A 22,776-nucleotide genomic window follows, 5' to 3' on the forward strand; every position below is an offset into this window, starting at 1 on the left:
CTCTCTCATTCTCATCTTCTCTCTCATTCCCTTTCTCACTCTCCTCTCTCATGCTCGTCTTCTCTCATTCCCCTTCTCACTCTCCTCTCTCATGCTCATCTTCTCTCTCATTCCCTTTCTCACCCTCCTCCCTCATGCTCCCCTTCTCCCTCATTCCCCTTCTCCCTCTCCTCTCTCATGCTCATCTTCTCTCATTCCCCTTCTCACTCTCCTCTCTCATGCTCATCTTCTCTCTCATTCCCTTTCTCCACCTCCCCCCTCATGCTCCTCTTCTCCCTCATTCCCCTTCTCACTCTCCTCTCTCATGCTCATCTTCTCTCTCATTCCCTTTCTCACTCTCCTCTCTCATGCTCATCTTCTCTCTCATTCCCTTTCTCACTCTCCTCTCTCATGCTCATCTTCTCTCATTCCCCTTCTCACTCCCCTCTCTAATGCTCATCTTCTCTCTCATGCCCCTTCTCCCTCTCCTCTCTCATGCTCATCTTCTCTCTCATTCCCTTTCTCCCTCTACTCTCTCATGCTCCTCTTATCTCTACTTCCATTTCTCACTCCCCTCTCTCATGCCCCCCTTCTCCCTCATTCCCTTTCTCACTCTCCTCTCTCATGCTCATCTTCTCTTGCATTCCCTTTCTCCCTCTCCTCTCTCATGCTCCTCTTATCTCTACTTCCATTTCTCACTCCCCTCTCTCATGCTCCCCTTTACTCTCATTCCCTTTCTCACCCTCCTCCCTCATGCACCCCTTCTCCCTCATTCCCCTTCTCCCTCCCCTTTCTCATGCTCATCTTCTCTCTCATTCCCTTTCTCACTCTCCTCTCTCATGCTCATCTTCTCTCCTTCCCCTTCTCACTCTCCTCTCTCATGCTCATCTTCTCTCTCATTCCCTTTCTCACCCTCCTCCCTCATGCTCCCCTTCTCCCTCATTCCCTTTCTCACTCTCCTCTCTCATGCTCATCTTCTCTCTCATTCCCTTTCTCACCCTCCCCCTCATGCTCCCCTTCTCCCTCATTCCCCTTCTCACTCTCCTCTTTCATGCTCATCTTCTCTCTCATTCCCTTTCTCACTCTCCTCTCTCATGCTCATCTTCTCTCTCATTCCCTTTCTCACTCTCCTCTCTCATGCTCATCTTCTCTCATTTCCCTTCTCACTCCCCTCTCTAATGCTCATCTTCTCTCTCATTCCCTTTCTCACTCTCCTCTCTCATGCTCATCTTCTCTCCCATTCCCTTGCTCACTCTATATCATGCTCCTATTATCTCTACTTCCATTTCTCACTATCCTCTCTCATGCTCCCCTCCTCTCTCATTCCTCTTCTCACTCCCCGTTCTCATGCTCTCCTTCTCTCTGACACCCCTTCTCACTCTCCTCTCTCATGCTCATATTCTCTCTCATTCCCTTTCTCACCCTCCTCTCTCATACTCCCCTTCTCTCTCATTCCCTTTCTCACTCTCCTCTCTCATGCTCATCTTCTCTCTCATTCCCTTTCTCACTCTCCTCTCTCATGCTCATCTTCTCTCATTCCCCTTCTCACTCCCCTCTCTAATGCTCATCTTCTCTCTCATTCCCCTTCTCCCTCTCCTCTCTCATGCTCATCTTCTCTCTCATTCCCTTTCTCCCTCTCCTCTCTCATGCTCCTCTTATCTCTACTTCCATTTCTCACTCCCCTCTCTCATGCCCCCCTTCTCCCTCATTCCCCTTCTCCCTCTCCTCTCTCATGCTCATCTTCTCTCATTCCCCTTCTCACTCTCCTCTCTCATGCTCATCTTCTCTCTCATTCCCTTTCTCCCCTTCCCCCCTCATGCTCCTCTTCTCCCTCATTCCCCTTCTCACTCTCCTCTCTCATGCTCATCTTCTCTCTCATTCCCTTTCTCACTCTCCTCTCTCATGCTCATCTTCTCTCTCATTCCCTTTCTCACTCTCCTCTCTAATGCTCATCTTCTCTCATTCCCCTTCTCACTCCCCTCTCTAATGCTCATCTTCTCTCTCATTCCCCTTCTCCCTCTCCTCTCTCATGCTCATCTTCTCTCTCATTCCCTTTCTCCCTCTCCTCTCTCATGCTCCTCTTATCTCTACTTCCATTTCTCACTCCCCTCTCTCATGCCCCCCTTCTCCCTCATTCCCTTTCTCACTCTCCTCTCTCATGCTCATCTTCTCTCCCATTCCCTTTCTCCCTCTCCTCTCTCATGCTCCTCTTATCTCTACTTCCATTTCTCACTCCCCTCTCTCATGCTCCCCTTCACTCTCATTCCCTTTCTCACCCTCCTCCCTCAGGCTCCCCTTCTCCCTCATTCCCCTTCTCCCTCCCCTCTCTCATGCTCATCTTCTCTCTCATTCCCTTTCTCACTCTCCTCTCTCATGCTCATCTTCTCTCATTCCCCTTCTCACTCTCCTCTCTCATGCTCATCTTCTCTCTCATTCCCTTTCTCACCCTCCTCCCTCATGCCCCCCTTCTCCCTCATTCCCTTTCTCACTCTCCTCTCTCATGCTCATCTTCTCTCTCATTCCCTTTCTCACCCTCCCCCCTCATACTCACCTTCTCCCTCATTCCCCTTCTTACTCTCCTCTCTCATGCTCATCTTCTCTCTCATTCCCTTTCTCACTCTCCTCTCTCATGCTCATCTTCTCTCTCATTCCCTTTCTCACTCTCCTCTCTCATGCTCATCTTCTCTCATTTCCCTTCTCACTCCCCTCTCTAATGCTCATCTTCTCTCTCATTCCCTTTCTCACTCTCCTCTCTCATGCTCATCTTCTCTCCCATTCCCTTGCTCACTCTATATCATGCTCCTATTATCTCTACTTCCATTTCTCACTATCCTCTCTCATGCTCCCCTCCTCTCTCATTCCTCTTCTCACTCCCCGTTCTCATGCTCTCCTTCTCTCTGACACCCCTTCTCACTCTCCTCTCTCATGCTCATATTCTCTCTCATTCCCTTTCTCACTCTCCTCTTCATGCTCCTCTCCTCTCATTCCCATTCTCACTCTTCTCTTCTCTCATGCTCCCCTTAGCCCTCATTCCCTTTCTCACTCTCTTCTCTCATGCTCCTCTTCTCTCTCATTCACGGTCTCCCTCTTCTATCTCATGCTCCCTTCTCTCTCATTCCCTTTCTCACTCTACTCTCTCATGTTCCCATTTTCTATCATTCCCTTTCTCACTCTCCTCTCATGCTCCTCCTCCCTCTCATTCCCTTTCTGACTCTCCTCCTCTCTCATGCTCCCATTCTCTCGCATTCCCTTTCTCACTCTCCTCTCTCATGCTCCTCTCATCTCTCATTCCCTTTCTCACCCTCCTCCCTCATACTCATTTTCTCTCTCATTCCCTTTTTTCACTCTCCTTTCTCATGCTCCTCTTCTCTCTCATTCCCTTTTTACTCTCCTCTCTCATGCTCCCCTCCTCTCTCATTACTCTTCACACTCCCCTTTCTCATGCTCTCCTTCTCTCTCATTCCCTTTCTGACTCTCCTCCTTTCTCATGCTCCCATTCTCTCTCATTCCCTTTTTCACTCTCCTTTCTCATGCTCCTCTTCTCTCTCATTCCCTTTTCACTCTCCTCTCTCATGCTCCCCTCCTCTCTCATTACTCTTCTCACTCCCCTTTCTCATGCTCTCCTTCTCTCTCATTCCCCTTCTCACTCTCCTCTCTCATGCTCATATTATCTCTCATTCCCCTTCTCACCCACCTCTCTTATACTCCCCTTCTCTCTAATTTACTTTCTTACTCTCCTCCTCACTCATGCTCCCCTTCTCTCTCATTCCCTTTCTCACTATCTTCTCTCATGCTCCTCTTCTCTCTCGTTCGCCTTCTCACTCTCCTCCCCCATGCACCTCTTCACTCTCATTCCTTTTCTCACATTCCTCTCTCATGCTCCCCTTCTCTCTCTCATTCATTTTCTGACTTTCTCTCATACTCCCCTTCTCTTTCATTCTCATTCTCACATGCTCTCATGCTCCCCTTCTCTTCCATTCCTTTTCTCACTCTCTCATGCTCCTCTTCTCTCCCATCCCCTTTCTCATTCTCTTCTCCCATGCTCCTCTTATCTCTCATTCCCTTTCTCACTCTCATCTCTTATGTTCCCCATCTATCTCATTCCATGTATCACTCTTTCTCATGCTCCTCTCTCTCTATTTTCCTTTGTCACTGTTCCCTCTCATGCTACCCTTCTCTCTCATTCCCCTTCTCACTCTCGTCTCTCACGCTCATCTTCTCTCCCATTCCCTTTCTCACTCTCCTCTCTCATGCTCCTCTTCTCTCCCACCCCCTTTCTCACTCTCCTCTCTCGTGCTCCCCTTCTATCTCATTCCCTTTCTCACTCTCCTTTCTTATGTTCCTCTTCTCTCATTCTCTTTCTCACTCTGCTCTCTCATGGTCCCCTTCTCTCTCATGACCTTTCTCACTCTTGCTCAAGATCCTCTTCTCTCATCCCCTTTCTCACTCTCCTCTCTCATATTCATCTTCTCTCCCATTCCCTTTCTAATTCTCCTCTCCATGGCTCCCGTCTCTCTCATTCCCTTTCTCACTCTCTCTCATGGTCCTCTTCTCTCTCATTCCATTTCACTCTCTCATGACCCTCTTCTCTGGCATTCCCTTTCTCACTCCTTCTCATGCTGCCCTTCTCTCTCATTCCCCTTCTCACTCTGCTCTCTCATGCTCCTCTTCCCTCTAATTCCATTTCTCACTCTCCTCTCTCATGCTCCCCTTCTCCCTCATTCCCTTTCTCACTCCTCTCTCATGCCCCACTTCTCTCATTCACTTTCTCACTCTCCTCTCTCGTGCTCCCCTTCTTTTTCATTCCCTGTCTCACTCTTGCTCAAGCTCCTCTTCTCTCTCATTCCCTTTCTCACTCTCATTTCTAATGCTCCTCTTCTCTCACCCCCTTTCTCACTCTCCTCTCTCATGCTCCCCTTCTCCCTCATTCCCTTTCTCACTCTCCTCTCTCGTGCTCCCCTTCCCGTTCATTCCTTTTCTCACTCTCTTCTCCCATGCTCCTCTTCTCTCCCATCCCCTTTCTCACTCTCTCTCATGATCCACTTCTCATTCCCTTTCTCACTCTCCTCCCTCATGCTCAATTTTTCTCTCACTCTCCTCTCGCCTGCTCTCCTTCGCTCTCATTCCCCACTCACTCTCCTCTCCTCTCTCATGCTCCTCTTCACTCTCATTCCCTTTCTCACACTCCTCCCTCATACCCCCCTTCTCTTGCATTCCCTTTCTCACTCAATCTCATGATCCCCTTCTCTCTCATTCCCTTTCTCACTCTCCTCTTGCATGCTCATCTACTCTCTCATTCCCTTTCTCACTCTCCTTTCTCATGCTCCCCTTCTCTCTCATTCCCTTTCTCACCCTCTCACATGCACCCCTTCTCTCTCATTCCCTTTCTCACACTCCTCTCTCATTCTCTCCTGCTCTGCCATTCTCTTTCTCACTCTCCTCTCTCATGCTCCCCTTCTCTCTCATTCCCTTTCTCACTCCTCTCTCATACTCCCCGTCTCTCTCATTCCCTTTCTCACTCTCCTCTCTCATGCCCCCTTCTCTCTCATTCCCTTTCTCACTCTCCTCTCTCATGCTCCCCTTCTCTCTCATTCCCCTTCTGATCTCTACTCATGCCCTCCTTCTCTCTCTTTCCCTTTCTCTCTCATGCTCTCGTTCTCTCTCATTCACTTTCTGACTCTCTCTCATGCTCCTCTTCTCTCTTATTCCCTTTCTCACTCTCCTCTCTCATGCTCCCCTTCTCTTTCATTACTTTTCTCATTCTCCTTTCTTATGCTCCTCTTCTCTCTCATTCCCATCCTCACTCTCTCTCTCATGCTCCCCTTCTCTTTCATTCCTTTTCTCACTCGCCTTTCTTATGCTCCTCTTCTTTCTCATTTCCTTCCTCACTCTCTCTCATGCTCCCCTTCTCTTTCATTCCTTTTCTCACTCTCCTTTCTTATGCTCCTCTTCTCTCTCATTACATTCTGCACCCTCTCTCATGCTCCCCTTCTCTCTCATTCCTTTTCTCACTCCTTCCTTATGCTCCTCTTCTCTCTCATTCCCTTCCTCACTCTCTCTCATGCTCCCCTTCTCTCTCATTCCTTTTCTCACTCTCCTTTCTTATGCTCCCCTTCTCTCTCATTCCTTTTCTCACTGTCCTTTCGTATGGTCTTCTTCTCTCTCATTCCCTTTGTCACACTCTCTCATGCTCGTCTTCTCTCTTTCCCTTTCTCACGCCCTTCCATTCCATGTGCCGCTCTCTATCACCATTTCTTTTTTCCCACCCTCTCTGAATCTGTTTTCCGCAATAGTCCTGTTTCTCTTTTTCCCTCTCTTTCTCTTTCTTAAATTGCGATCCCTCCCTCACTCTCTCACCCCTTCTCTATCTCTGTTTCTTCTTACTCACCATACATTCTCTCCCTCTCTCTCGAGCTCTCTCATGTGTTTGCTTCTCCCCCTCTCTCTCGCTCTATCAACCACCCCTCTCTTCCACACTTCGTCATTCTCTCCTTTGCCTTCTCTCTTATTCCCCCTCTGCTTCCCTCCCTCGCCATGTCTTTACCTCCACCTCTATCACTTTCTGATTCTCACATTCTCCCCTTCACTCTCAGTCCATTCATTTCTATTCTTCGCTCACATTCCCTCAGCATCATTCTCTCGTCTCGCTTCCTGACAATGTTTCTCTCACTTTCCCTCACACGCTGTCCCTCTCTATCCCTCTCTGCATCTCACCGTTTCATTGTCTCCCAACATCTCCATCCCACTTTCTGTCGTTTTCCCTCCCTCCTGCCCTCATTCTCCCCCTGTCCTGCCTCTCATCTTTCCCTATCAACCCCTCCTGTCTCCATCTTTCATCTCTCATTTCCCCCTCTCTCGCTGTATGCCTCTCTCTCTCTTCCCCTTTCTGTTTCCCTCCCCACCTGCCTTCCATTCTCTGTCTGTCTTCCTCTCCACCTGCATCCCTTTGTGACCCACTCACTACTCTCCCCTTCACCCGCCATCTCTGTCAGTGTCCCTTCTTCCCCCTGTCATCCCTCATCCTTATTCTCTCCACCTCTCTCTCTCTCTCTCTCTCTCTCTCTCTCATTCCCTCTACCCCTTCTGCTCTCTCTCTCTCCCACTTTCTCTGTTTTTCTCCCTCTCACCTTTCACCGGGTGGGGGCAGGGCTTGGGACGTGGTGGCATGTCTGGCATGCAGAATAGGACTGGCCTATAGGTCAATAGGCCCATGGCCGAACCAAAAATGCAAATTGCTGGTGCAGGCCCATTTTTTGGTGCAAAGTGGGCCACTTTTTTTGCCCAATGTGGGTCCGTTTGATGAGTTACTTCACTGTGTGGATAAGAGTTTTGACTATTGTTGCTGAATAAATAGTTTTTAAAATGCACAATTTGCATCACATTTTTATCAAAAAACTCCCCCTTGGGTGCTATTCAAACAGTCTCACAAAGGGAATGAATTGCCATTTGCAACTGTGGGCCACTTTTTCATTGGTGCCCAAGACAATTTTATGGCCCAGCCCGACCCTGCTGGCATGGGTTATGTATGTGTTGCCACTGATTCGGGATTATGCCACTTTTGGGACCGTGTAATTTCTCTTCTCCAGTGCCCAGCTTCCAACCCTGCGCTTATGACTTTGCGTTCTTCCTCTGGCTCGCTTCTGGTGTAATCCCATCCGCGTGGCCTGAGGTGAACAAACAGCACAGTAGCAGGGCTGAAGTCGAGGGCAGACATGGGGGACGGAGTCCACACACTTTTTTCAGAGGGTAGACTCAGCCCCCCCCCCCCGACCCCAGCTAAAGTGAGAAACATTGAATGTCCTCTTTGAATGTATGTATAAAGCCAACCGGTAGGATTGAATCACAGTCATCAGGTTTGTAGGTCGAACACTTCACCAATGCATTATATAACCTGATGAAAAATAAACAACTAAATGTGAAATGTCCCATTCCGGTACTGCAAATCCCAGGGAAAACATTTGTATTGGTTCTTAGAGTTTAAAACATGCGCACCTTTTAACGTTTTCAAAAACACTATCAGAAGAAAATATCCTCTCTTGGTTTTCTGTGTGTTGATTTTATGAAAGGCAAATGTCATTAGTCCTGTTCAATTTGGGTGGTTATGCAAAGCCAACTTAACGAAATGTGCCTATTTCACCTTGATATGCTAATGTCTGCCAACGTCACATCCCATTGTATTTGTTGATGAGTCCCCCACTTTAATTTTTAGGACTTGACCCCTGCACAGCGGGGATCCCTATCATACACGCCTGACCTTACTCCTGTGGCCAAGGTTCATGCAGGCTTCCGTTTACCTTGGATGGGCCCCAGTGTTTTCAAATCACTGATGTTTGTTAAAAGTCATTCACGGTACCCCCATGCTATGTGTGACATCTAAAGCAACTCCTGCGTTCTATCAAGTATTTCGCATTCTGGGACATGTTGTTTTGTTTGTTCCATTGTGACAATGGCATGAAAGAGCTTTTTGGACAAATACGACCTTGCTGAGGGTTTCACCGGTGGGCCAACTGTCGCAGCTTTTCATGACATCCCCCCCCCCCATGTAATTGTGTCAGATCTATATTACTCAGTCAGGCCTGTATGGCATTACACTGACTGTGCCCCAGCTCTCCTGGCATTACACTGACTCTGCCCCAGCTCTCCTGGCCTTTTCAAGGTGGCAGCCCTTCATAAAAGGTCTCAATTTCACAGTATGCACCCCAGTGGGGCTACATGGCTAGGGCCTCGCTTCAGACTTCCGAGCAGATGCGTCATTCCCGGCTGTGACAATCAGGGTGTTTACCTGCAGCTGCCACCAGCTGACTCCAGTAGAGGGGGAGTGGGGCGAAGAAGCAGTGGGGGTTTCTCAGCAGTCACACCCGAACTGAAAGCCCTTTCCTAATCCTGATTCCCACACATGAAGCTTTCATTCAGTTTCACACTTTAAAACCTTTTTCCCCTTCACATTTGAATATCATGTTGTCGATGTTTTATGTTTGAAAAAATGACGTTTTCTTCAATACGTTGTTTCTGTGCCGTCAGCATTCATGAAACTGCTTCTGCAGCTTTTTTTTCCCGATAAAAAATAAATAAATAAACACGCACTCGCGCGCGAGGGCCGGCAGATAGAGGGGTTTCATAAGAGGAGAGGGTGGGAAAGGATTTAACACAGGCAAGGGGGGAATTAGCGAATGATATTGAAATGTAAAACTTCATAACAGGCCGGTACACTCAAAAGGCTAGTTTAAACTGGGGTGGAGGCACTCACGCGTCAGGTGTGCGTGGCTCAGGATTTCAGGTGCAACAATGAGTGCCTTGGGAAGATTGTAAGGCAACCTGTCCCCTCTGACAGACCAACACGCCTTTTGCAGAGGCAACCATGTGTCAGAGGTGCTACACTCAATCTTTGATCCTTCGGTGGCAGAGAAATCAAATACCACAGTGCTTTGAAATGGGAAGACAACAATAAAGTTACGTACGTCTGAGGCACATTCTGTCGTACGTGAGACGTGCCCAACACAGCGTTTCATCATTCTGCGAGCGATTAAATGAGTTCTACTGGGATAGGTAATATTGATATTAAACAAGTCCATATGCCTGTAAGGCTAGAGGGGCAAAGTCAATCATTCACAAGTCAATTGTGCCTGACACAGACTTTCATCCTCTTAAGTGAGTACCATGCATGAGAGTAATGTTAAATGGGGATATTTTATGATGATAATGGGGCACCTCCAAAAGGACATGGAGGGTGGCAGAGAGTAGCATTTCAGGCATGTCTCGCTCAGCATTTCAGTTGTCTGAGGTTAATCTGTAAAACTTTACATGGGGAGAAATCATGAAATGCAGGTACTTCTGAATGGCAAGTAAAGCTGGGGCAGAGTCAGTCACGTGTCAATGCTTGTTTTTAATAGGAGATCAGTGCAACTACATATACAAGGACACAAATCAAATGGCTGAAGACACACTTGGTTAAAACATTTGTATTACCATAGGAGCAATTAAGCCGTACACTCTCAGAAGACTGCTTAAAAATAACACTGTCAGGCCCTATGCTTCACAAAAAAGTGATCACCCTGAGAAATAGAGCTAGCTCAAAGAGATACTAGAAGGTTGTGTTATGGGTGGAGAGGACTGGTGGTGTGTGGGAAAGGCCACAAGGATTACAACGGCCAGAAATGGTCAATGCTCCTAGGCTGTGTGCCCCTCCTCACATCCCATTTCCTTCCAATGTGTACTCGAGTTCAACAGTTTTGGCTATTTGATGGCACCAATCGCCACCTAATAGCCAAAACTAAACGTGGAATTGGTATATTTCATATCTGAAGGTCTGGGGGAAAACAGTTGCATGATCGGAATTACAGAATGTCATCTTTGCCCCAGGTAATAAAGAGTGTTAGAGAGGTGGGTAATATTAAATGGTGAAGTGCCACATAGCATCAACAGTTACGTATCAGCCGACCTGACTCAGCCTGCCCTCCTTCTGTGATGAATGAAACAAGTACCACTAAGGTGGATAATAGGAAATGAGTAGGCATCCAGCAGTACCAGTGGAGGTGAGTCAGAGGCTGCCACATCAGGTTGGCTTCACCTAGCCTCTCATTATGCGGTTACATTATGGCTTCTTTTATTTATGCAGCACACTAGCTGGCAAAACTGGCTCCCCACTGCTAAAGAAGCACACCACATCCCTACCTTCCACTCACTACATTAACACAACACATTACATTGTTTGGTGACTTTTCACTTTTGCCAGATACATGTGGTATATGTAATAAACAAGAGTGGGTCACTGTTTATCCGGGCACCCCCTGATTATTTTCTCTTATATGTACAGTACATGATTACCTGGGTAGATCAGGGAGTTGCCAGGTGCCCCTACATATATTCAATTCTGCATTCATACATGGAATTTGCTGGAGCCCGGCCTGTTTGAGCTCTGTGTCACACGGTCAATAGTCAAAGGTGCCCTTTAAAACCCTCAGAGAGACGAACATATATCCTATTAACTGCTGTAGTGTTTGGGGCCGGATAAAGTCCATTATTAATCAAAAGATCCACATTTGTTGTCATTGGAAATGATCAGACTCACTTTGTCTTTGGGAAGATCTCAGACAACCGCGTTCACCTGGGCACAACAGCCAGAGTCTCTGTTTTTAATGCATTCCTCCACAGATTATTCTGTCTAGCAATCATATCAGGCCGCTGAATGTGAAAGGATGATAAGGCTTGTAGGATGTTGGAATAGGGCGACACCCAATTCAGGGGAATTTCCCACCCAGCCCAAACCAGGCATGCCCAATTTATATTTGATGAATACAGCTCTTTTTATGAACCTTGGACCTCCAATTTAATAACAATGATTCCCAACAGCCTCCCTCCACTTTCAAGACAAGAAGCACACAAGGTTGCAAAGAATAAAATAGAAATAAGTGAATACATTTAAATATCAACCTATAATGCATCGAAGAGCATCCAATGTCAAAAGGTACTACAATGAAAAATGATCAATACACTGGTCACATCACTTTTCTATGCTACATTTACAATAGACTTTTGTAAACACACATCACCATGTGTACATTTTGTTTACCCTAGGCACACATGCAATGCAGATTGAAAAATACCTGAGGGTCGCAGGATAAGGCTTCATTTGTTAAAAACCAAATTAAATCAATATGTCCCTGCCTGTCTAAATCTCTCTACTTCCCCTTAATTGAAAACGGATAACTCCCCATTTACCCAATGGACCTGTCATGTTCAAACCGTGTTCTAGAAAACTCAATTGAAATAACAAGCTACTTAACATTCCCCCATTTGACTCACTTACAATGGGAAAGCATATGTGTGCTAAACTCCCTTCAGTGGCGTTTCTATTGCATTATTGTGTAAAAGGGTACATTTCTCATTTTCAATGGGCAATTTAAAAGTTGGAAAATAGGTGGAAGTTAATAAACCCTTTCTCCCTTTTCTTGAATGGATCAGCACCAGTAACAGAACTCTGCTTGGTGACATAGCCAGGCAATGCCTTCAATTACTTTATTTTTCTTAGTATGCACACAGTGAGGTTTTATTTGCTCTTCTGTGCTTGTTCGTTGCGCAGAAAAGGAGACAAGGGATCTCCCAGTATACACACCATAAGATCCATTTGACCAAATCTATAATTCCAGAAGCACATAAGCTTCTGAAATATTCACTTATTTCACAGGATGTACAGTCAATTTATATACCCCCCGCTCCTTGGTACTTACAATGACAAGGGTTGGGGTTAACATATTTCACTTTATAGTATTGTTCGCCTCAGGATCATTTTCCCGTTATATACGATACTTACATCTGAGTTTCTTTTGGCTGTCTCCCAGACAGGTGGGCACATTCTTAAGGACTGGTTAAATTCTCCAACTCTAAGAACAGGTGGGGATCAGTCAGCAAATGGGTTCAGCTTCCCTCCACAGCCTGGTCTCCCTCTTTCTGTATTGGGACTTGCCTGCTGTCGCTCTACTTATAATCCATAAAAAGGGTTAAAAAAAAGGAAGGCAATCTATTCCATTCTCCTTTCTTTTGTTTTAAATTCTCCTTTCTCTCCTGCTTCCTCTCCATCAGCCAGTGAGTGAGCGAGTCTGTCCAGAATCTATTGGTTTGAACTTTTAAAGGGCAGAAACCACACCCCTTAAATCTGTGTCATTTCTCTAATATAATTGGTCAATGCATGTGATTGGACAGTGTTCCATAAGTGACATCACACTAAAACAACCCGCATATTAATGAAGGGGCTGTCTGATGGGAGTAACGTCTAAACCCAGTGTCTCTTGTTTGATGTGATGTCAACTTGGAGATCTTGATATTAAACAATAGTAACTTTCTGAAACTGCATATTCCACACATGTAATCATGTTACTAATCGGTTCATCAGATTGCTCTCAATCAGACTAATTAAATGCTTATCTGATCTCATCACAACATGGGATGTGTGTGCCACACATTTATGTCTTTTTCACTTGTATACCTTTGCAAACACATTCCATTTCCTGCTCAGAATAATGGACTTTCCAGCACATATACTAGAATATATGAATCAATAACATGTACTATGTCTGTGCAAATCTATCGACATTTACCTAATTTTCATAATGAAGCTAACTTTAAAAAAACTGTATGACCACCTAATGCGACCTCTCAAGCTGAAATGTTTAAAAAAAAAAAAAAAATTAGCTCTCTACAACTTTTCAGATAAAAGGTAACAGAAATATGAGTCCAATGTAATTTCAGTGGTGCATATTTTGTCAATTATTATATGTCAACTCCAGTTATTCTGTCCAGCAAACAGGACTGGGGCTTTTATGACCCCTGTAAATGCTTGGTCTATGGCAAATGTTCTTTGTAGTAAAGCTTGCAGGGATGTTTTATTGACAACAGTCCCGCCTGCTTGGGTGATTGCCAGAACTGGCTTCCCCTTTAAAGCAGACCTCAAGTCCAGAGAAGTGTTACATTCCTTTGTTCAGGAGAGGCCTGGCTGACTGTGATATCAGATTAGATGAGAGGACCATTACTGACTGCTGTTCAGAGTAAATTCAATGGACCTCATTACGAGTTTGGAGATAACCATGCCCCTAATAAGGGCATGGCTACCCCCAAACTGGGGTCCAGGTCCCGCAAAAGGGGACTTACCGGTCCATTCCGACCTTGGAAGGCCCGGTAATTCCCATTTGTGGGACCCAGAACGTCCCTATTCCCATTTGAGCCCCCATAGGGCTCAATGGGAATGGGGAGGATGGTAGCAGCAGTACCATTAATAACGGTACCGCTGCTACCATCCTGGTCTGCTCGCAGGTGCCGCTCTGCACGCCTGGTCTGACCAGGCGTCCAGAGCGGCACCCGCGAGCAAACTCGGTGTTGCGGCGAGGTAACTACAGCACCAGTAGCACTACTGGTGCTGTTGTTGCCTTACCGCAACACTCCTAATGAGGCCCAATGTATATTTAAGGATTTAAGTCCAAGTACTTAGACAGATGTAAATTCAAAATGGTCATCCTTTGTTTTTCATTACCTAGGCATGTCTGTGTGAACCAGGATCTAAGCAGTCATCAACATGTATGGTTCAGCTTCAAAAGCCTTGAGTTTAATTTCTCCTATGGGAAAGCAAGCCCCATGTCCTTTGGCTTGTTGGGAGAAGGTCGCGTCAGGTCCCATTGCTTTCTATTTCCAAAAACAGCTATTTCTTTAATGCAGCCTCAAAAAGTGCTTTTATTCTCCATGTTGCAATTGTCCTTTCAATAGAACAACGTTATACCTTTTTCTACTACTTGCCTGTGCTGGTCTGTTGGTGGCATACTTGGTGGTAATATCTGGGCAGAGCACCTTTGGAACCACATTACTCCTGATTCCATCCCTTTCTTCTACATACATTTGGATCACAGTGCTGAAGTGGTGCTACTACTTACATGTATTGGGCTTTTGGCGGCATACTTGGTGGTGACTGCTGGGAAGAGGGCTGTAATAACAGTGTCACGCCAGACTTTGTCCCCTTTCTTCCATGTACAATTGCATAATAGCTCTGAAGCAGTGCTACTACGTACAGGTACAGTCTGACTGCATACTTGGTGGTAACTGTAGGGCAGAGCCCCCTTGGAACCATGTCACTCCTGACCCTGCCCGCTTTCTTCCACATACATTTCTTTCATAGCGCTGAAGCGGTGCTTCTGCTTACCTGTGCTGGACTGTTGGCAGCACACTTGGCCTTTACTGCTGGGCAGAGCACCCTTGGAACCACGTTGCTCCTGACCCGGCCCCCTTTCCTCCCATACCAATGGTACTTGAGGTGCTATACAAATGTACAATAACATAACATAACATAAAATACGTTTGGATCATAGTGCTGAAGTGGCATTGCTACTTACCTGTGCTGGACTTTTAACAGCATACTTGGCAGTGATTGCTGGAAAGAGCACCCTTGGAACCACGTTTCGCCTGACTCCACCCAATTCCTTACACAAATGTGGATAATAGCACTGAAGCAACAATACTACTTACCTGTGCTAGGCTGTTGGTGGCATAGTTTGCGTGACTGCTGGGCATAGCCCCTGTTTGGAACCGCTTGGAACTGTGCCACTTCTGACTCGGCCCCCTATCTTCCACATACATTTGGATCATAGCGCTGAAGTGGCGCTACAGCAGTGTGACAGCGACTTGCACGTCATGCGCAAAGCGTGCAAAGCGTGTTGCCATCATCCACCTAGCCAGTGGGTGGCTTGAAGCTACAACCTGAGGTTATGGCGATCAACTCTGTAGGACAGCAGGTTGTGAGTAATCACTTGGTGACTCAATTCATGACACAGGGCAGATCACACTATCAAAAAGGTGATGATTCTGTCCCATAAACACTTAGTAATATTGGTCTTGTTGACTTTGCTGTAAATAATGATTCCTTGGCCAGAAACGATTCTGGATCAACCCAGAATGATAAAGTCAAGATCACGGCCTACGTTTCCTCTGCGATAAACAACATTGAGAATGCAACTATTGATAACACACCCAAGGCAACTGTGAACACTGGGGAAGAAATCAGAAACAATTTGGCTTGTTTGGGGACTTATTCGACTGAATCCCTAACCGAGATCTTAATTTTGAATGGCGACAACTCTAGCATTGGTCCTGTACCTATTAATGGTTAATGGTGGACAGCAAAATATGTCAAGTCTTCCAGTTAATAAATCAAGTTCTCAAATAGGAGCTCATAGTGGTATTAGTAAAGAGATTGCTCCCACTGATTTGATGACTAATGACAAACCCTATATAAAAACAGTTACCATTAATGTTATCGAGGTACATCATTGTAATGCTGAAATCCTTGTAAAAGTTTAATTCAGACTCCTGACATACTCATGTTAACCTCGACATTGATGGGCACTGGCAGTGAATTGAATAAAAGTACTTTTGATAGAGACAATGAGATATATGGTGCTGATGATATGCACTGTGACGTGCTTGGAGATATTCCACCTAGTTGTGAGGAAAGTACTGCTCAATCCCTACCTTCTATACCAACAGATGAGTCTAGTGTTTGGCAAGTCACAACTTCAGGTTTTCTTTTTTCTTCTTTGGTCACACTTTGTGAATCTATTCACTCTGAAACTGTTAAGTAGACTAAAAGCTTATGCAATATTGAATCTATTGTTGCCTATTGTTCTGACTTGAGTGTCGTGTAGACCGTTGAGACCTCCGTCCCCAAGTGACGCACAGGGGAACCAAAAGAAACCCGCTGTGCGACCTTTGGGGCCACAGGTGGGAGATGTTACTTCCCGGATCCACGGAACCTCTGGAACACCGATGCTGCTGCAAAAAGAACGAGGTTAAGTACCAGGCAAATACAATATATCACAAGAACCAAAGGATCTGAATAGTCTTACCTATCCAGTGTTTGGAAAACCCGGGAAACCTAGGAGGGAGGTGCGAGACTCAGATGAGAGGCGGTCCCCAGAACAAGAGGGTAATCTTCATGACCATCAATCCGGCTTCAGAGCGGCCAGAAGCACGGAAACTGCTCTCCTGAACATCCGTGAGGACCTGCTCCTGAACCTCGATTCCAACACTCCCTGTGTTCTCATTCTGCTCGATCTCTCCTCTGCCTTTGACACTGTCAACCATGCCATCCTGCTCAACTGTCTCCGTGATAACCTGGGTATCACTGGTCAGGCTCTGGCATGGCTGACCTCTTTCCTTTCCGGTCGACCCTCCCAGGTCCAAATGGGCTCCTTCCTCTCTGACATCTTTTTCTCCACCTGTGGTGTCCCCCAGGGATCCAACCTCTCTCCCTGGCTTTTCAACCAGTATCTGGCACTCCTTGCCCACCGCATCGCCGCTCTCTGCCCCCACTTCCAGTGCTATGCGGACGATACCCAGCTCATTTTCAGGCTACCCTCGACCTCCTCCTCTCCTTCCCTCATCTCTGACTGTCTGTCTGCTATCCAGGAATGGTGTGCCGCCAATGACCTCTGCCTTAACGCCAGTAAGACTGAGATTCTACTCATCGGCGCACCCACTCCCTCCTTCCCTGCAGCTCTCTGGCCGGCCTCCCTTGGCCCCCTTCCGGCCCCTACCTGCAAGGCTAAAAACCTCGGGGTCATCTTCGACTCCACACTCTCCTTCTCTCCTCATATATCTGACGTCTCTAAGAAGTCACACTACCAGCTGCACCTCCTCAGAGGTATTCTTCCCTTCCTCTCCTTCCCCCAGAAGCTCACTGTCTCCCGAGCCCTGGTTCTCTCAAGGCTGGACTACTGCAACAGCCTCTATCTTAATCTGCCTGCCTCCACTCTCCGCCCTCTGCAACTTATCCAGAACAGAACTGCGAGACTTGTCCTTGGCCTCAAGCCCAGGGACCGTATCTCTCCAGACTGAAATCTCTTCACTGGCTCCCAGTGGCTGCGAGGATTAAGTTCAAAACCCTCTGCATTGTCCACAAGGCCTTCTGGGGCCTAAATACCTTCAACTCTCTCTTCCTAAATATCTTCCTTCACGAGCCCTTCGCTCATCCGTCTCCAACTCCCTCATGGTCAGCCGCTTCTCTAAGCAACGAGCTGGGGGTAGATCTCTCTCCGCAGCAGGGGCCTCCCTCTGGAACAGCCTTCCTGCCTCCCTGAAACTTGAGGAGAACCATCTCCGGTTCCGGAAGCACCTCAAAACCTTCCTCTTTGCTTCTGCCTTCTCTCTCCCTCTCCCCTGCTAAACCTTCTTAACTCCCCACTGAATTCTGCACTAAACCTGCATCTGGGCCACTCTCAGCGACCTCGGTCCAGGGCCCAGCCACTCTCCACTTGCACTGCCTCCCTGGCTCCCCCTGCACTGTGGGACTGTCACTGTATCCCTACAGCCCCCTTCCCAGCACTTCCCAGCACTTGCTCTGCACTTACCTCGCACTTGCCACCAGCTGGCCCTTTTTATTTATCATTTATTATTTATTTTTTATTACGCTACTTACCTTGTACTGCACTTTCCCCCCACCTCCTCCCCCTGCACTTTCTCCTTTTCCCCTTACCTCTGCACTTGCGCGATCTGAATGACACCTGGCCTAGTAGGATCGTTTGTCTGTCTTCCCCTTGTTTCCTTCCCTCCCTGCCTCGTCGCGCCTTGAAACACTTGTGTATAGGCGCGTTACAAATACCATATCATATCATATCATATCATAACGCAGACAAGCGTGGATACAGGATAAGCCACCTGTAGAGCTGAAGGCATAACTTGGCGTAGAAGTTCAACACAGTACCAAGGGATGATCCGAAGACAGGTGGGGGTCGTGTCGAGATTCAGCAATAGGTAAGCAGTTCCAAGCAAAGGTACAAAAGGATAATCCGAGGGAGTCCAAGTGAGAGTTCCAAGATCAAGGTAAACCAGTAGTGTTATCAAACGTAGCGCCAAACAGGGTCTGAAGACAGCTGAGAAGCGATGAGTGCTCCGTGCATCAGGCTTTATATACTGTGCGCTTCGGGGTCATGTGACGTCCACCAAGGTCACGTGGGAAACGCCGCTCTGAATCACGTGAGCAAATGAACGATCTACGCGGAGATGTTCCGCCGCCCTTTCTGCTGTATGTTCCCCATGGCAACTGCCAATGCAGGAAGGGCTGCAACCGAGCCCGTAAATTGTACCTGGTACGGAACTTTCGGTCCTTTGGGTAAACCAAATCACATGAGTCTCGAACCCTGCAGGGAATCGTGTGGGAACCCGAGGAAGGTGTTGTGGAGATGTTAGCAGTGTTCTGGTGTGCACAGGATCGTCTAACACCTATTTATATGCTAAAACAAATGTACCGCTATCCAAGGAAGCACGTGGTAATGCTTTGTTGATAAAATGACGTCCTAATGTCTAAGATGGAGGGTTTGATTCTGATGTGGGAATACACTTGGGCACAACAGACATTAATGAAATCCCTGCTGCATCTGATAACAGTGACCAAATAAGGGCTGATGATCTAGAGAATATAGTTGGAAATAGGCAAACACATTAAGAGAAATAGTGTAAAAATGTTGGCTAGAGAAAAAAGAAAAAAACTAACCAAAGTAAAAAATTAAAACACGTTTAATTGATTCATGCCCGGTCAACTTTGTTTTAGAAGATCAAGCAGAAGGTCCATATCAATAAAAAAACTGATGAATCGTATAAAATGTATATTCCTAAGAAAAAATAAATGCCTAAGGTGTGCAATGATATCAGATCTTACCTTTCTACTATTAAAAATGATACTAAATCTCTTATTCTAAAATATTAGAGTTGGATCCTGAGTTTCTTGACAGTGTCTGTGAATTATTTATTCAACCTGATAACCCCACACTATCAAAGCACTTTCTGGACAGTGCTACATCTCTTTGGCCAAGGTCTATTATTAGAAAGGGAAGGTCTATTATTAGAAAGGAGCTTTGCTATGATAATTCTGTCCCTGGTTATGAATTGGCAATTGTTGATAACGAACAAGGGACTACTAACCGAGAACGTGAGATGACAAACACAGGTCCAATGGATACAATTAATCATAGATGTGAAGCCATTCAAATTCATGGTATATTTTGCACCAGTGATCAGTTGTTCATTGATAGACGTTTTGTGCTTCACTTGTTCCATATGTTACCCCAACTTAAAGCCACCATGAGTAATGATATCAAGATTGTACATCTTTTACAGGAGGGAAACATGAGCTCTTCGGTCCATTTCTTTTCTGAAACAGTGGTTGCTCATATATTGAACTATGCTGTTGGACTGTTAAGATTGGGTTACTTATGTGAACCAACTGTGTATGTTTACTGTATAGATACTACAAGTGGTAAAATCAATAGAGCAAACAAGAGTACATTTTGAGCTATACATAATGTAGCTTTAAATATTTTTTTATTGACGGTGAAAGGGAGGTTAATATCTTGTATTGTACACCTATGGTTACGAAAGGCAATGGTGGTGAGCCAAATTGGGACTGGTTCTCTACTATACTACCTATGCATGCCTCGGTTAGATCCTCACCTTATATGTCCTATTTTTCTCTTTTTGTGGAATACATCAGATAATCAACACTACACACTACCTGGGGGATTACCAGATATTAGTGAACAATTAAACATTGTTTCACTTCTGAAAATGTGGTTAACTGCAATACCAGATATTGATGTCTGTAAAACCATCTACAAAGTAGCCAGCAAAGGTTTAAAGGGAAGTCCAAAAGATGTTTGCTTAATTAGTGTTAAGAATGAAATTTGACATCAAAGAGATACCCTCGCATAACAACAATGTCCTGGCACGGATGATAACTGGTATACCAGTTAATAATAAGCACACTGAGTTACTACTTTTTAATATTGATGATCCACCGGGAAGTATGATGAGAGTACTCTAAATGGGTATTACAATTTGGAAAATACTTCACTAATGGTGTTGGGGGACTTTAATGCAAAAATACTGCTAGTGTCTAGCTGTTATCACAGAGTAGATCTTGATAACTGTTGGAATTTATCACCTTAGTCTCTCAAGCAAGGCAAGTCCAACCCAAAAGGGATTTGGTGGAACTGGGCACTAATTCCACTAGGATTTGATATTTTTAAGGGCTGGTTTCCTGGTGATAGTCTGGGCAATTGTATCTTGGTTTCATATATGACGGCTTCCGTAATTGATTATATCTTCATCTGTGGTGAAGATGCAAGATGTATTAAGGATATGTGGGACCCAAACACAAGAGAGGAAAGTGATAATTATCCTTTGTTATTAACATGGGATTCACTGTCAGTAATGGAAGATAAGCTTGATAAAACAGGTAAAATAATTCTCAACGTAAATGCCAATCGAATAAGATGAACTTCAAAGAACATTGGGGCCTCTGTTAAAGATTTTGAATCTATGGGGATGCATTTGCTCAATTTTTCAGGAGCTATGTACCTATATGGCATGAGTGTAGATGATAAGGAAATTAGCATGGCGTGTCAGATTATGGATGGATATTCTAAATCTGCATGTGTAGTATATATTGATTTATACAGTCATTTTGTGGAACACATAGTTTCCAATAAGAAACCACTTAATCATCCAGAAAACATGTGTTTTATTATTCATAAGCATGATTTTGAGAACATAGTACGCAATTCAAAAAGAATAATGAGGAACGATCTTTGTCAATTAATAGCAGTTTATCCATTGAGGAATTGGTGTCTGCCTGTAAAACTAAAACTAGAAAAAAAAGAAAAGTAGATGGCTTCACAATCACAAACGCTGTATGAACATTAAAAGATGGCATGAGATGGTTCATATCCTTAAATTTGATAACTCTCTGCTATTTTGGAAGAAAGTACATGCCAAAACTACTAATGATAAACTTAAAACAAAGATTCAATATCTAGCTGGCAAGAGCATATTGCCAATACTCTAGTTTGTAATATTTTTGTTGCATTATATGTGCTTATTGAGTCTTTGCAATATTGGGTATATATTGACATGATGTTACAATCATCATTGAACTGATTAAAAGTTTAACCAATCCAGTGGCTCCTGGTCCTGATGGCATATGCTATGCGTTGATGAAATCTAATCCTCTGATTTGGGGACATATATTACATATATTATTTAAAGCCATTAGTGTAACTGGTAAAATTCCTAAAAGCTGGATTCACAGCATAATAGTCCCTGTTTTTAAAAGAGGGACAGAGCCGATCCTCCAAATTACGGAGGTCTAGCGATGACCGCGGTTTTGGATTAAATATTTGCAAAGATTCTATTAAAAGAACTGACCTTCTGGATTGGAACTAATATGATCTTACCGCCAAATCTGAAAGGGTTTAGGAAAGGTAATGTAATTGTATCCAATTGGTTAGCAATGGTGACTGTTGTGGAATAGGCTAAGGAGAGCTGTATCTGCACAGTGTATGCTTCACGTATTGATTTTAGTGTGGCATTCAACAGGCTCAACCAACAATTACTCTGGTACAAGCTGCGTAGATGGGGTATCCCTGAGGGCTTATTGTGGATGAAAATTGCTATTGCCTGATTTTACCCCTAAAGGTCTACAGAATCAGCTGCTAGCCTTACCATAATTTGCTGAAAAACATTATTTAGTAATTAAAACCAAGAAATCAAACAGAGGTTATGGCTTTTAACTGTCATAATAATAAGTCTAGTTTTAGATGTAAATGAGGCTGAAGTTGAATCTGTGGAGAATTATAGATATCTTGTGTTTAACATTGATAATAAACTAGCTTGGGCTAGCCATTTTGGAAATGTGCTGTATTAAACAAACACTAGTGGGACTGAAGCCTGTTTCCAATAAATATTGTGCTTACACTTTGAAACCTCTTATTGATATCGATAAAATTGAACTGGCACCGATATTACTCTGTGAGGCTGCCATTTGGGGCCTTAAGAAAATCAATTTGTAGGGTTGAGAATTGGTGTATTAAAAATCTCTTCCCTATGACACAAAAACCTCTTTCTGAATATCTCTGTTGAATTGAGTCTCATGACCATTTATTTTAATATCATGAAACAGAGCATTTCCCTCTTCCATAAACCAAACCGATTTATTCAACTCCTGGTTCCCCGTTTCATATGCTTTTTGTTTAACTTGTTTTTATTGATTTACAATATAAACATTATGCAGTTTCATAAACATCAACCCCCAACAACCCCCCCACCCTACCCCACCCACCCCCTCTCCGGAAGAGTAGCTTATTGTTCTTTTAGTTCACGGGACCAATTATGAAGAAAATATGTCTGTGAGTTTAATGTTGTGTGGGCACCATTGTTCCATATAGTCCGATTGCAGGTATTCTAAAGCCCCCCCATATTCCTTCATGA

The 22,776-nt window shown here is 45.0% G+C and overlaps 1 protein-coding gene across 1 annotated transcript in view; it reads left to right on the plus strand.

The window, feature by feature from the left end:
- Positions 1 to 22,776, plus strand: part of LOC138582885 (bMERB domain-containing protein 1-like) — a 544,844-nt gene that overhangs the window by 18,334 nt on the left and 503,734 nt on the right. The gene's annotated exons all lie outside the window — the stretch shown is intronic.

The sequence above is a fragment of the Ambystoma mexicanum genome, chromosome 3q (assembly GCF_040938575.1).
Source record: "Ambystoma mexicanum isolate Mex_15411 chromosome 3q, UKY_AmexF1_1, whole genome shotgun sequence".
Lineage (NCBI taxonomy): Eukaryota > Metazoa > Chordata > Amphibia > Caudata > Ambystomatidae > Ambystoma > Ambystoma mexicanum.